The sequence below is a fragment of the Salmo trutta genome, unplaced genomic scaffold, assembly GCF_901001165.1.
Source record: "Salmo trutta unplaced genomic scaffold, fSalTru1.1, whole genome shotgun sequence".
Lineage (NCBI taxonomy): Eukaryota > Metazoa > Chordata > Actinopteri > Salmoniformes > Salmonidae > Salmo > Salmo trutta.
Genome location: NW_021822939.1, coordinates 47,180 through 60,550, shown reverse-complemented (window position 1 = coordinate 60,550; position 13,371 = coordinate 47,180). Strand labels below are relative to the sequence as shown.

At 40.8% G+C, this 13,371-nt stretch overlaps 1 pseudogene; it reads right to left on the bottom strand.

The window, feature by feature from the left end:
* Positions 1 to 1,163: 1,163 nt before the first annotated feature.
* Positions 1,164 to 13,371, bottom strand: part of LOC115187323 (phytanoyl-CoA hydroxylase-interacting protein-like) — a 45,393-nt pseudogene continuing 33,185 nt past the window's right edge.

Genomic DNA, 13,371 nt, shown 5'->3' with positions numbered 1-13,371 from the left:
TTATGTTGAACGCAGGATAATGTAGTTTCTGTTTAATGATGGTAATACATATAACACAGACCCATCAGACATCAGACTGACATCAGTGTAATGCTGCAACCTGCCATGCTTCAGGCAGGGATTCAATCCCATCGCAGGTTTAAAGGCATTGTTCCTTCATTCGTGGAGATCCCATTCACTGGAAACGCTGCATATATCAGCTCCATAGGAACTTGTCTTTAAAACCGCAATACCTATAACCTGCGATCGGAATGAATCCCTGCCGTAGAATCATCCAGAAATCACATTCCATCACATGATAACATTAGAATCATCCAGAAATCACATTCCATTACAAGATAACATTATAATGATCCAGTAATCATATTCCATTACAAGATAACATTAGAATGATCCAGTAATCACATTCCATTACAAGATAACATTAGAATGATCCAGTAATCACATTCCATTACAAGATAACATTAGAATCATCCAGTAATCACATTCCATTACAAGATAATATTAGAATGATCCAGTAATCACATTCCATTACAAGATAATATTAGAATGATCCAGTAATTACATTCCATTACAAGACAATGTTACATAATACTAATTCATTATGCCTTGTTGAAGCTGTTACCACAGCTTGTTTCTAGCAGCTTGGTCAAGGTGTTGTTACCTTTGGCATATCATTACATTGCACCTGTATAATATGACTGATGTCTGTTAGAATCACCACAGCCAATAGGGGTAGAGAATCACCACAGGCCAATAGGGTTAGAGAATCACCACAGCCAATAGGGTTAGAGAATCACCACAGCCAATGGGTTAGAGAATCACCACAGCCAATAGGGTTAGAGAATCACCAAGCCAATAGGGTTAGAGAATCACCACAGCCATTAGGGTTAGAGAATCACCACAGCCAATAGGGTTAGAGAATCACCACAGCCAATAGGGTAGAGAATCACCACAGCCAGTAGGGGTTAGAGAATCACCACAGCCATAGGGTTGGAGGAATCACCACAGCCAATAGGGTTAGAGAATCACCACAGCCAATAGGGTATAGAGAATCACCACAGCCAGTAGGGTTAGAGAATCCCACAGCCAATAGGGGTAGAGAAAGTATATTATCCGTAGAACTGCAGGGACCTCGTAGTAACACCCCTCCCCTCCCCCACAGTTAGCCGGTTAGCGTCCCACGCTAATGTTGCAGGTCTTGCAACTGGGGTCCTTCTTAGCATTGATGGTGGACATGCTACTGAGCTGGTGTCCTTGGATCTCCTCCACGCTGCCTAGGGCCCAGGGTCCACGGGCTCGTTGTAGATCACCTCCAGAGTCACATCCTGGGCGTGGTGGAACACCAGCCGCCCCTCCTCCTCCTCCTCCTGGGTGCATGTCAGGAAGCGGTTGTCTGAGATGTCCAGTGCCGGGAGGCGGCCCTTACAGAATAGGTCCCCTGGGGAGCCCTCTGGGGCCAGCACCAGGATCACGTAATGGTAGGCTGTGTACATGCAGTAGAAGTCCCCGAAGTACAGGTTGGTCTTGGTGTTGAACAGGGCCTCGGCCTGGATCTCGAAGCGGTAGCGTCCGTAGGGGGAGTCCTGCGGGGGCTTGCCTGTGTTGAACTCCGTGTTGCAGCTGAAGTAGATGCCTTCCAGCTTGCCACTGATGGGAGAGCCGTGGCTGCCACTGTTGTCCTTTACAGCCGGGAGCATCCGGTTGTCCTGTGTCTCTCTGGAATCACAAGAGGGGCTTATCACCACACCAGACCACGTTAATCAACCAGCGTGCAAACACTATCAAACACAGAGACAGACAATCAGCAAGGAAACAGAACTCTGAGTCTACAACAGGTCAATTTCCCATTAGTCCTATCCTGCTTGAAGGACAAGCAAAAATAGCTTTTAGGAACACAAACCTTTCCTCGTTACTCACCACGGGTCACTTTTACAATGTCAGAATGCATCTCAACAGAGTCACACTTTGAGAATCTTAATCATTGACAGATACTGAGAGAGGTAAGAGGTTCCATAATGCAGAACCATAAGCTGTCAGTGTCTGCTGAGGAGGAGAGGCTTTGACCTGAGTGCTCATCACTGTGATAATACTATAAATAATAAACCAGATCAGATATTTCTATCTGAGATAATACTATATATAAATAAAAAAACAGATCAGATATTTTTAGTGCTACATTAGTCTGTTACTGGCTGCTATCTGGATCACAGGAGAGCAATATTATTATCAATACAATTATTTTTTTACCTTTATTTAACTAGGCAAGTCAGTTAAGAACAAATTCTTATTTTCTTATTTTTCGCCGCTCCATTTCTCATATGTCCATTTGTTTTGTCTTGTTCCATACACACCTGGTTCTCATTCCCCAATTAATCTACATGTATTTAGTCCTCTGTTCCCCATCATGTCTTTGTGTCTTATTGTTTATTCTTATGTGCGATGTTCTCGCGCTATACTTTTGTACATGTTCCGTGTTTTCTTTTGGGAACTTTGATGTCATTTTGTGCCTCTTTCTTGACCGGAATAAAAGTGTGCCTGTTAAATCTACTCTGCTCTCATGCACCTGACTTCGCCTCCCGTACACAGCCGTAACAGGGATTCGATCTTGCAACACTATTACCTAAACTATTATCAATACAATACTAGTACCAATACTATTAAGAATACAATACTATTACCAATACAATTATGAATACAGTACTATTACCTATACTATTATCAATACAATACTATTATGAATACAATACTAGTACCAATTCTATTAAGAATACAATACTATTACCAATACTAGTATCAATACAATACTATTACCAATACTATTATCAATACAATACTAGTACCAATAGTATTAAGAATACAATACAATTACCAATACTATTATCAATACTATTATCAATACAATACTATTACCAATACAATACTATTACCAATACTATTATAAATACAATACTATTACCAATACTAGTATCAATACAATACTATTACCAATACTAGTATCAATACAATACTATTACCAATACTAGTATGAATTCAGTACTACCATCTACCTCTCATTACCAATAGAAAGCTGTTCAGCTTTAAAGGTTGAGAGGAAATGCTGTAAGAGATAATGCTGTACGTACCTCGTTTTATTGAAGTAGTCCTCCTGCTGGTTCCGATAAAACACTGAGAAGCTCAACATCCTCCCAGCTACCCCCTCAGCCTTCTCCAGCAACTGTTCCAGATGCACAGTGGAGTAGTCCTGGGAAAATAATGCACAGTGGAGTAGTCTGGGAAAATAATGCACAGTAGAGTAGTCTGGGAAAAATAATAATGCACAGTAGAGTAGTCTGGGAAAATAATGCACAGTAGAGCAGTCTGGGAAATAATGCACAGTAGAGCAGTCTGCGAAAATAATGCACAGTAGAGTAGTCTGGGGGGAAATAATAATAATGCACAGTAGAGTAGTCTGGGGGAAATAATAATGCACAGTAGAGTAGTCTGGGAAGATAATGCAAAGTAGAGTAGTCTGGGGAAATAATAATGCACAGTAGAGTAGTCTGGGAAATAATAATGCACAGTAGAGCAGTCTGCGAAAATAATGCACAGTAGAGTAGTCTGGGGGGAAATAATAATAATGCACAGTAGAGTAGTCTGGGGGAAATAATAATGCACAGTAGAGTAGTCTGGGGGAAATAATAATGCACAGTAGAGTAGTCTGGGAAATAATAATAATGCACAGTAGAGTAGTCTGGGAATAATATAATGCACAGTAGAGTAGTCTGGGGGAAATAATAATGCACAGTAGAGTAGTCTGGGGGAAATAATAATGCACAGTAGAGTAGTCTGGGAATAATAATGCACAGTAGAGTAGTCTGGGAAATAATAATAATGCACAGTAGAGTAGTCTGGGGGAAATAATAATGCACAGTAGAGTAGTCTGGGGGAAATAATAATGCACAGTAGAGTAGTCTGGGAAATAATAATGCACAGTGGAGTAGTCTGGGGGGAAATAATAATGCACAGTAGAGTAGTCTGGGAAAAATAATAATGCACAGTAGAGTAGTCTGGGAAATAATAATGCACAGTAGAGTAGTCTGGGGGAAATAATAATGCACAGTAGAGTAGTCTGGGGGGAAATAATAATGCACAGTAGAGTAGTCTGGGGGGAAATAATAATGCACAGTGGAGTAGTCTGGGGGGAAATAATAATGCACAGTAGAGTAGTCTGGGGGAAATAATAATGCACAGTAGAGTAGTCTGGGGAAATAATAATGCACAGTAGAGTAGTCTGGGAAATAATAATGCACAGTAGAGTAGTCTGGGGGGAATAATAATGCACAGTAGAGTAGTCTGGGAATAATAATAATGCACAGTAGAGTAGTCTGGGGGGAATAATAATGCACAGTAGAGTAGTCTGGGGAATAATAATAATGCACAGTAGAGCAGTCTGGGAAATAATAATGCACAGTAGAGTAGTCTGGGAATAATAATGCACAGTGGAGTAGTCTGGGGGAAATAATAATGCACAGTAGAGTAGTCTGGGGAATAATAATAATGCACAGTAGAGTAGTCTGGGGGAAATAATAATGCACAGTGGCGTAGTCTGGGGGGAAATAATAATGCACAGTAGAGTAGTCTGGGAATAATAATGCACAGTAGAGTAGTCTGGGGGAAAATAATAATGCACAGTAGAGTAGTCTGGGAAATAATAATGCACAGTAGAGTAGTCTGGGAATAATAATGTACAGTAGAGTAGTCTGGGGAAAATAATAATGCACAGTAGAGTAGTCGGGGAAAATAATAATGCACAGTAGAGTAGTCTGGGGGAAATAATAATGCACAGTAGAGTAGTCTGGGGGAAATAATAATGCACAGTAGAGTAGTCTGGGGAAATAATAATGCACAGTAGAGTAGTCTGGGAAATAATAATGCACAGTAGAGTAGTCTGGGAAATAATAATGCACAGTAGAGTAGTCTGGGGGGAAATAATAATAATGCACAGTAGAGTAGTCTGGGAAATAATAATGCACAGTAGAGTAGTCTGGGGGGAAATAATAATGCAGAGTAGAGTAGTCTGGGAAATAATAAATAATAATAATTTGAATCAAATCAAAGTTTATTTGTCACGTGCCCTGAATACAACAGGTGTAGTAGACCTCACAGTGAAACGCTGAATACAACAGGTGTAGTAGACCTCACAGTGAAATGCTGAATACAACAGGTGTAGTAGACCTTGCAGTGAAATGCTGAATACAACAGGTGTAGTAGACCTCACAGTGAAATGCTGAATACAACAGGTGTAGTAGACCTTACAGTGAAATGCTGAATACAACAGGTGTAGTAGACCTTACAGTGAAATGCTGAATACAACAGGTGTAGTAGACCTCACAGTGAAATGCTGAATACAACAGGTGTATTAGACCTAACAGTGAAATGCTGAATACAACAGGTGTAGTAGACCTCACAGTGAAATGCTGAATACAACAGGTGTAGTAGACCTTACAGTGAAATGCTGAATACAACAGGTGTAGTAGACCTTAAAGTGAAATGCTGAATACAACAGGTGTAGACCTCACAGTGAAATGCTGAATACAACAGGTGTAGTAGACCTCACAGTGAAATGCTGAATACAACAGGTGTAGTAGACCTCACAGTGAAATGCTGAATACAACAGGTGTAGTAGACCTTACAGTGAAATGCTGAATACAACAGGTGTAGTAGACCTTACAGTGAAATGCTGAATACAACAGGTGTAGACCTCACAGTGAAATGCTGAATACAACAGGTGTAGTAGACCTCACAGTGAAATGCTGAATACAACAGGTGTAGTAGACCTTACAGTGAAATGCTGAATACAACAGGTGTAGTAGACCTTACAGTGAAATGCTGAATACAACAGGTGTAGTAGACCTCACAGTGAAATGCTGAATACAACAGGTGTATTAGACCTAACAGTGAAATGCTGAATACAACAGGTGTAGTAGACCTCACAGTGAAATGCTGAATACAACAGGTGTAGTAGACCTTACAGTGAAATGCTGAATACAACAGGTGTAGTAGACCTTACAGTGAAATGCTGAATACAACAGGTGTAGACCTCACAGTGAAATGCTGAATACAACAGGTGTAGTAGACCTCACAGTGAAATGCTGAATACAACAGGTGTAGTAGACCTTACAGTGAAATGCTGAATACAACAGGTGTAGTAGACCTTACAGTGAAATGCTGAATACAACAGGTGTAGTAGACCTCACAGTGAAATGCTGAATACAACAGGTGTATTAGACCTAACAGTGAAATGCTGAATACAACAGGTGTAGTAGACCTCACAGTGAAATGCTGAATACAACAGGTGTAGTAGACCTTACAGTGAAATGCTGAATACAACAGGTGTAGACCTCACAGTGAATCCTGAATACAACAGGTGTAGTAGACCTCACAGTGAAATCCTGAATACAACAGGTGTAGTAGACCTTACAGTGAAATGCTGAATACAACAGGTGTATTAGACCTAACAGTGAAATGCTGAATACAACAGGTGTAGTAGACCTCACAGTGAAATCCTGAATACAACAGGTGTAGTAGACCTTACAGTGAAATGCTGAATACAACAGGTGTATTAGACCTTACAGTGAAATGCTGAATACAACCGGTGTATTAGACCTAACAGTGAAATGCTGAATACAACAGGTGTATTAGACCTAACAGTGAAATGCTGAATACAACAGGTGTAGTAGACCTCACAGTGAAATGCTGAATACAGGCTCTAACCAATAGTGCAAAAAGGTATTAGGTGAACAATATGTAAGTAAAGAAATAAAAGCAACAGTAAAAAGACAGTGAAATACAGTAGAGAGGCTATATACAGTAGAGGGGCTATATACAGTAGAGAGGCTATATACAGTAGAGAGGCTATATACAGTAGTGAGGCTATATACAGTAGAGAGGCTATATACAGTAGAGAGGCTATATACAGTAGAGAGGCTATATACAGTAGAGAGGCTATATACAGTAGAGAGGCTATATACAGTAGTGAGGCTATATACAGTAGAGAGGCTATATACAGTAGAGAGGCTATATACAGTAGAGAGACTATATACAGTAGAGAGGCTATATACAGTAGAGAGACTATATACAGTAGAGAGACTATATACAGTAGAGAGGCTATATACAGTAGAGGGGCTATATACAGTAGAGAGGCTATATACAGTAGAGAGACTATATACAGTAGAGAGGCTATATACAGTAGAGGGGCTATATACAGTAGAGGGGCTATATACAGTAGAGAGGCTATATACAGTAGAGGGGCTATATACAGTAGAGGGGCTATATACAGTAGAGGGGCTATATACAGTAGTGAGGCTATATACAGTAGAGGGGCTATATACAGTAGAGGGGCTATATACAGTAGAGAGGCTATATACAGTAGAGAGGCTATATACAGTAGTGAGGCTATATACAGTAGAGAGGCTATATACAGTAGAGAGGCTATATACAGTAGAGGGGCTATATACAGTAGAGAGGCTATATACAGTAGAGGCTATATACAGTAGAGAGGCTATATACAGTAGAGGGGCTATATACAGTAGAGAGGCTATATACAGTAGAGGGGCTATATACAGTAGAGAGGCTATATACAGTAGAGGCTATATACAGTAGAGAGGCTATATACAGTAGAGGCTATATACAGTAGAGGCTATATACAGTAGAGAGGCTATATACAGTAGAGGGCTATATACAGTAGAGAGGCTATATACCAGGGGTGTCAAACTCAAATACCCAGTGGGCCAAAATGTAAAACCTGAACAAAGTCGCGGGCCAACATTGAACAAATGAACCTTTTAATATGGACCCAAACAAGTTTTGCTTTAACATTGAATATGGAACAAGCATCGCTTATTACCATACAATATAGAATTTAATAGTGGAGACATGCAAAATCGAATTTCAAATGAAAAAACACATCAATGGCATTCATTTATTAAATAAATAAAATTTAAATAAAAATCGTATGCCTCTTCTATTTGCAGCCTTCTGATTTAAATACCAAAATAAACTTTTTCCACTGGCTAATAATTTTACAAATAAAATGATAATAAATCAATCAACCATTCAAGCCCATGCCTTGTAGCAAGAAAAAGTGCACAAAGAAAACGTTAATTATTGCACACTGATCTAATCTGATGTGCCCATTTTCGCCATTTTTGGGAAGGGATAGCGCGCTGACATGAATCCTACAGACGAAGAACCATATATGTGACAATTTTTCCATTTTAAGATAATCAGTTATTTTTATATTATTAATTGTGTGTACCACATTAGGTGTTTTATGGTTGACAAATAATTCACCATACTCATATCTTCCAACAACAATTGATATTTTTTTGTTATTTCAAAAAATACTTATTTTATTGCTGTTTTAATTTTTAGAATGTGGAAGAACAGTATATCTCCAGCGATGATTTCAGTTTGTGGAAGAACAGTATATGTGACATTTTGCATGACACTTGTAAGATGTCCTTTTTTAACAGCTGATATGATGTTTTAAGTACTTTCAAGTACAGATGCCCTTCATGTAAATAACTTAAATGCAATATGTAGTTAATTAATTTGTATGGAGGTTCATTTAAAGGTGGTCTATCAACTTTAGCACTGATGACTTTTCTTAAAAGTTGAGTCATGAAATCTTAGTCTCATTTAAAATGAAGCCCTCAATGTGAACATACCATAGAATAACTACAAAAATAGAATACAATTAAATTAATTCAATCAAAAGAAGCACAACTTGTACATATCAAATATGGATCAATGTGATGTGCCAATATGCATGTCCATTGTGCAGGTCCCTAAGGTCAATATTACAAAACGTTCAGAAAACCATTCTCTTTGCATTTAACACTATGATCAGCAATTAAGTTTTGAATTGCGTTAAACCCATGCTAAAGGCAAGAAATGTCCTTCTGTACTGAGGTGACAGCAGTAAATAAGTTAACTGCTTAGAGTTAATGCTAAATGTGGTGACAGAGAGATGTACTGTATATTGTAATGAATAAAAAAAGGGAATCATTAGGATATTTTATTGTTAGAACAACATGTTGCATGTTGATGGGATGTTAGTAAACTATTTTCTGTGCAATACCTGTGACTTTTAACCACCTCACTGAGGTGATCTGTAGTCCAGCTGGTCGCTTGAGGACAGAATCTGGAAGGTGCCTGAAGTCTTCACATTGCATCCTCATCACCTTGAATGGTTTCGCTGGTTGTGCTTCAAGTATCATCTTTGAAACATCATCAGGTGTATGAAGGACTGACACCTTGCACCTCTTCTCGATGGTGGCAAAAGATCGATCACAAGGAAGAAAGAATGACCAGAGACCATGAGCTTCTGCTCAACTTGGGTAAAGTAACCCATAGAGACGAGCATCGACATCAGATTGAGCATCCGCCAGTTGTTATTCTGCCCACAGCATCTGTCACTGAAGATGATCAACTTGCGCACCTCTGGTTTGGTGAGTGGCGTGAATTTTGTCTTCACCCACTTCAATATGCAGCTTGCTACCTCAATGGACCCTCGGTGTGCAATCCCCTCATGCCAAACACACATGTATGCAGGATCTTCTTTTCCAAGTTCCTGGATGCAAAGGTTAAAATTTGACAGCTGCCGCTGATAGTAGACATTGGAGTGGGTCAGATTAGGGGTGTACATCACCCCCTATAGATCCACAGAAATGACATGGCAGTCAGCATTGGCTTTAGCCCACTCAGTGTCACTTTGAAGCTGTGTGTAGGCCTTTTCGGCTTTTCGATGGTGCAACTCACTTTCAACTGCAATCTTCCTCTTCTCCTCTTCAGATGTTGCTGCTGACATCTTAGTGAAGAATGCGTCACATTTGCCACAGGTGTCACTCCTGGGTTGGCCGAAATTGAGACTGCTGTTTGAAAATGTCCCTATAAACCCAGAATTTTGCAGATGATGTGGTATTCTTCTCTTTGTAGAACATATACATTTATTGATAGTAAAACATATACTGTAGCACATTCAGGGTATTGCTTGATCAGGACCCCCATCTTTCACACACTCCCAACCTATACACAGAATGAGTTTGTGTTGCACCATTGTGTAACACTGCACTTTTAGAGTTAACGTTAATGTACGTATCATTACTGTCAAAGTTAAACTATGCAAGTGTTCAATATAGCTATTATAATAATAGGAGTTTTGTCCTATTTCTAACCTGTTCTAAGCCGGAGAGAATCAACGCTTGTTGTTTCTCGAATGGGACAGTGTAGAAACTGTTGAACAGATGCAGCTTGCGCTCATCAGTCAACTTTCCACAATCATTTCTGCACGTCGTGGAAACACGCTCTTCCCTGCAGGATACAGTGTAACGTTACATATAACTAGCTAGCTACTGTAGCCATGTCGAATCATCCGGTGGATGGACAAAAAGTAGCTAGCTATGTTTCTTCTATAATCTAGCAATAACATTTGTAACGATAGTGTATAAATTAGTAGCCAACGAACTTTAGCTAATATGTTTTCTCTATAGTTACAAATTAGACAACCCAGAACATACATGTTAGTTACTGTACTCTATAGCTAGCTAGCTTGATTGTTTGATATACGGTTCTTCCACATACCTCTTTTGGACAGCTTTTCACAGTTTTTTCTTGACCCTTACGATTTGTATAGGGTTTTCCCAGTGTTTTCTTGACCCTTACGATTTGTATAGGGTTTTCCCAGTTTTTTCTTGACCCTTACGATTTGTATAGGGGGTTTTCCCAGTGTTTTCTTGACCCTTACGATTTGTATAGGGTTTTCCCAGTGTTTTCTTGACCCTTACGATTTGTATAGGGTTTTCCCAGTGTTTTCTTGACCCTTATGATTTGTATAGGGGGTTTTCCCAGTGTTTTCTTGACCCTTACGATTTGTATAGGGTTTTCCCAGTGTTTTCTTGACCCTTATGATTTGTATAGGGGGTTTTCCCAGTGTTTTCCTTGACCCTTACGATTTGTATAGGGTTTTCCCAGTGTTTTCTTGACCCTTATGATTTGTATAGGGGTTTTCCCAGCATTCCGTAAGATCTTCCTTTGCCTGTCTTTCCATTCTTTTAGTTTTGTTTTACGTTTCTTCCCACATTTCGGCGATTTTCATCAGCAACAGAAAAGTTGTGCGCTTATCCGTCCATTCTGAGTGGTTCACATAAACGGTTATTCCACGAGAGCTTTTTTTTGAAAAATGTCACATATACGGTTCTTCGTCTGTAGGATTCAGTTGTAGCGTCTATGTTGCTATGACTACTGTCACAGAGGAGGAGGGCGTTTCTGGGTCCTGTCCTGATTGGCGCGCGAAAACAACAGCAGAGCATTATGGGATTCGTAGTATTAGCGGTGAATGCGCTGTATAATACCGGCGGGCCAGCTCCAGTAGTAATTTGGTATTGTCTCGCGGGCCAAATATAATACCCCGCGGGCCAGAGTTTGACACCCATGCTATATACAGTAGAGAGGCTATATACAGTAGAGAGGCTATATACAGTAGAGAGGCTATATACAGTAGAGGGGCTATATACAGTAGAGGGGCTATATACAGTAGTGAGGCTATATACAGTAGAGGGGCTATACAGTAACAGTAGAGGGGCTATATACAGTAGAGAGGCTATATACAGTAGAGGGGCTATATACAGTAGCGAGGCTATATACAGTAGAGGGGCTATATACAGTAGCGAGGCTATTTACAGTAGAGGGGCTATATACAGTAGCGAGGCTATATACAGTAGAGGGGCTATATACAGTAGAGGGGCTATATACAGTAGTGAGGCTATATACAGTAGAGGGGCTATATACAGAAGGTAAGAGGGGCTATATACAGTAGAGAGGCTATATACAGTAGAGGGGCTATATACAGTAGCGGGCTATACTACAGTAGAGGGGCTATATACAGTAGCGAGGCTATATACAGTAGAGGGGCTATATACAGTAGCGAGGCTATATACAGTAGCTGAGGCTTATACAGTAGAGAGGCTATACAGTAGAGAGGCTATATACAGTAGAGGTTATATACAGTAGAGGGGCATATATACGTAGAGGGGCTATATACAGTAGCGAGGCTATATACAGTAGAGGGGCTACATACAGTAGAGAGGCTATATACAGTAGAGGATATATACAGTAGAGAGGGCTATATACAGTAGAGGATATATACAGTAGAGAGGCTATATACAGTTGAGAGGCTATATACAGTAGAGAGGCTATATACAGTAGAGGATATCTACAGTAGAGAGACTATATACAGTGAGAGGCTATATACAGTAGAGAGGCTACATACAGTAGTGAGGCTATATTACAGACACTGGTTAGTCAGGCTGATTGAGGTAGTATGTACATGTAGATATGGTTAAAGTGACAGTGCATATATGATAAACAGGAGAGTAGCAGCAGCGGTAAAAGAGGGGTTGGGGGTGGTGGGACACAATGCAGATAGTCCGGGTAGCCATCTGATTACCTGTTCAGGAGTTCTATGGCTTGGGGGTTAAAACATTTGAGAAGCCTTTTTGTCCAAGGACTTGGCACTCTGGTATCCGCTTGCCATGCGATAGTAGAGAGAACAGTCTATGACTGGGGTGCCTGGGGTCTTTGACAATCTTTAGGGCCTTCCTCTGACACTGCCTGGTGTAGAGGTTCTGGATGGCAGGAAGCTTGGCCCCAGTGATGTACTGGACCGTACGCACTACCCTCTGTAGTGCCTTGCGGTCAGAGGCCGAGCAGTTGCCATACCAGGCAGTGATGCAACCAGTCAGGATGCTCTCGATGTTGCAGCTGTAGAACCTTTTGAGGATCTCAGGACCCATGCCAAATCTTTTTAGTTTCCTGAGGAGGAATAGGCTTTGTCGTGCCCTCTTCACGACTGTCTTGGTGTGTTTGGACCATTCTAGTTTGTTGGTGATGTGGACACCAAGGAACTTGAAGCTCTCAACCTGCTCCACTACAGCCCCGTCGATGAGAATGGAGGCGTACTCGGTCCTCCTTTTCCTGTAGTCCACAATTATCTCCTTAGTATTGGTTACGTTGAGGGATAGGTTGTTATTCTGGCACCACCCGGCCAGGTCTCTGACCTCCTCCCTATAGGCTGTCTCATCGTTGTCACTGTTGTGTCGTCTGCAAACTTAATGATGGTGTTGGAGTCATGCCTGGCCATGCAGTCGTGGGTGAACAGGGAGTACAGGAGGGGACTGAGCACACACCCCTGGGGAGCTCCAGCGTTGAGGATCAGCGTGGCAGATGTGTTGTTACCTACCCTTACCATCTGGGGGCGGCCCGTCAGGAAGTCCAGGATCCAGTTGCAGAGGGAGGTGTTTAGTCCCAGGGTCCTTAGTTTAGTGATGA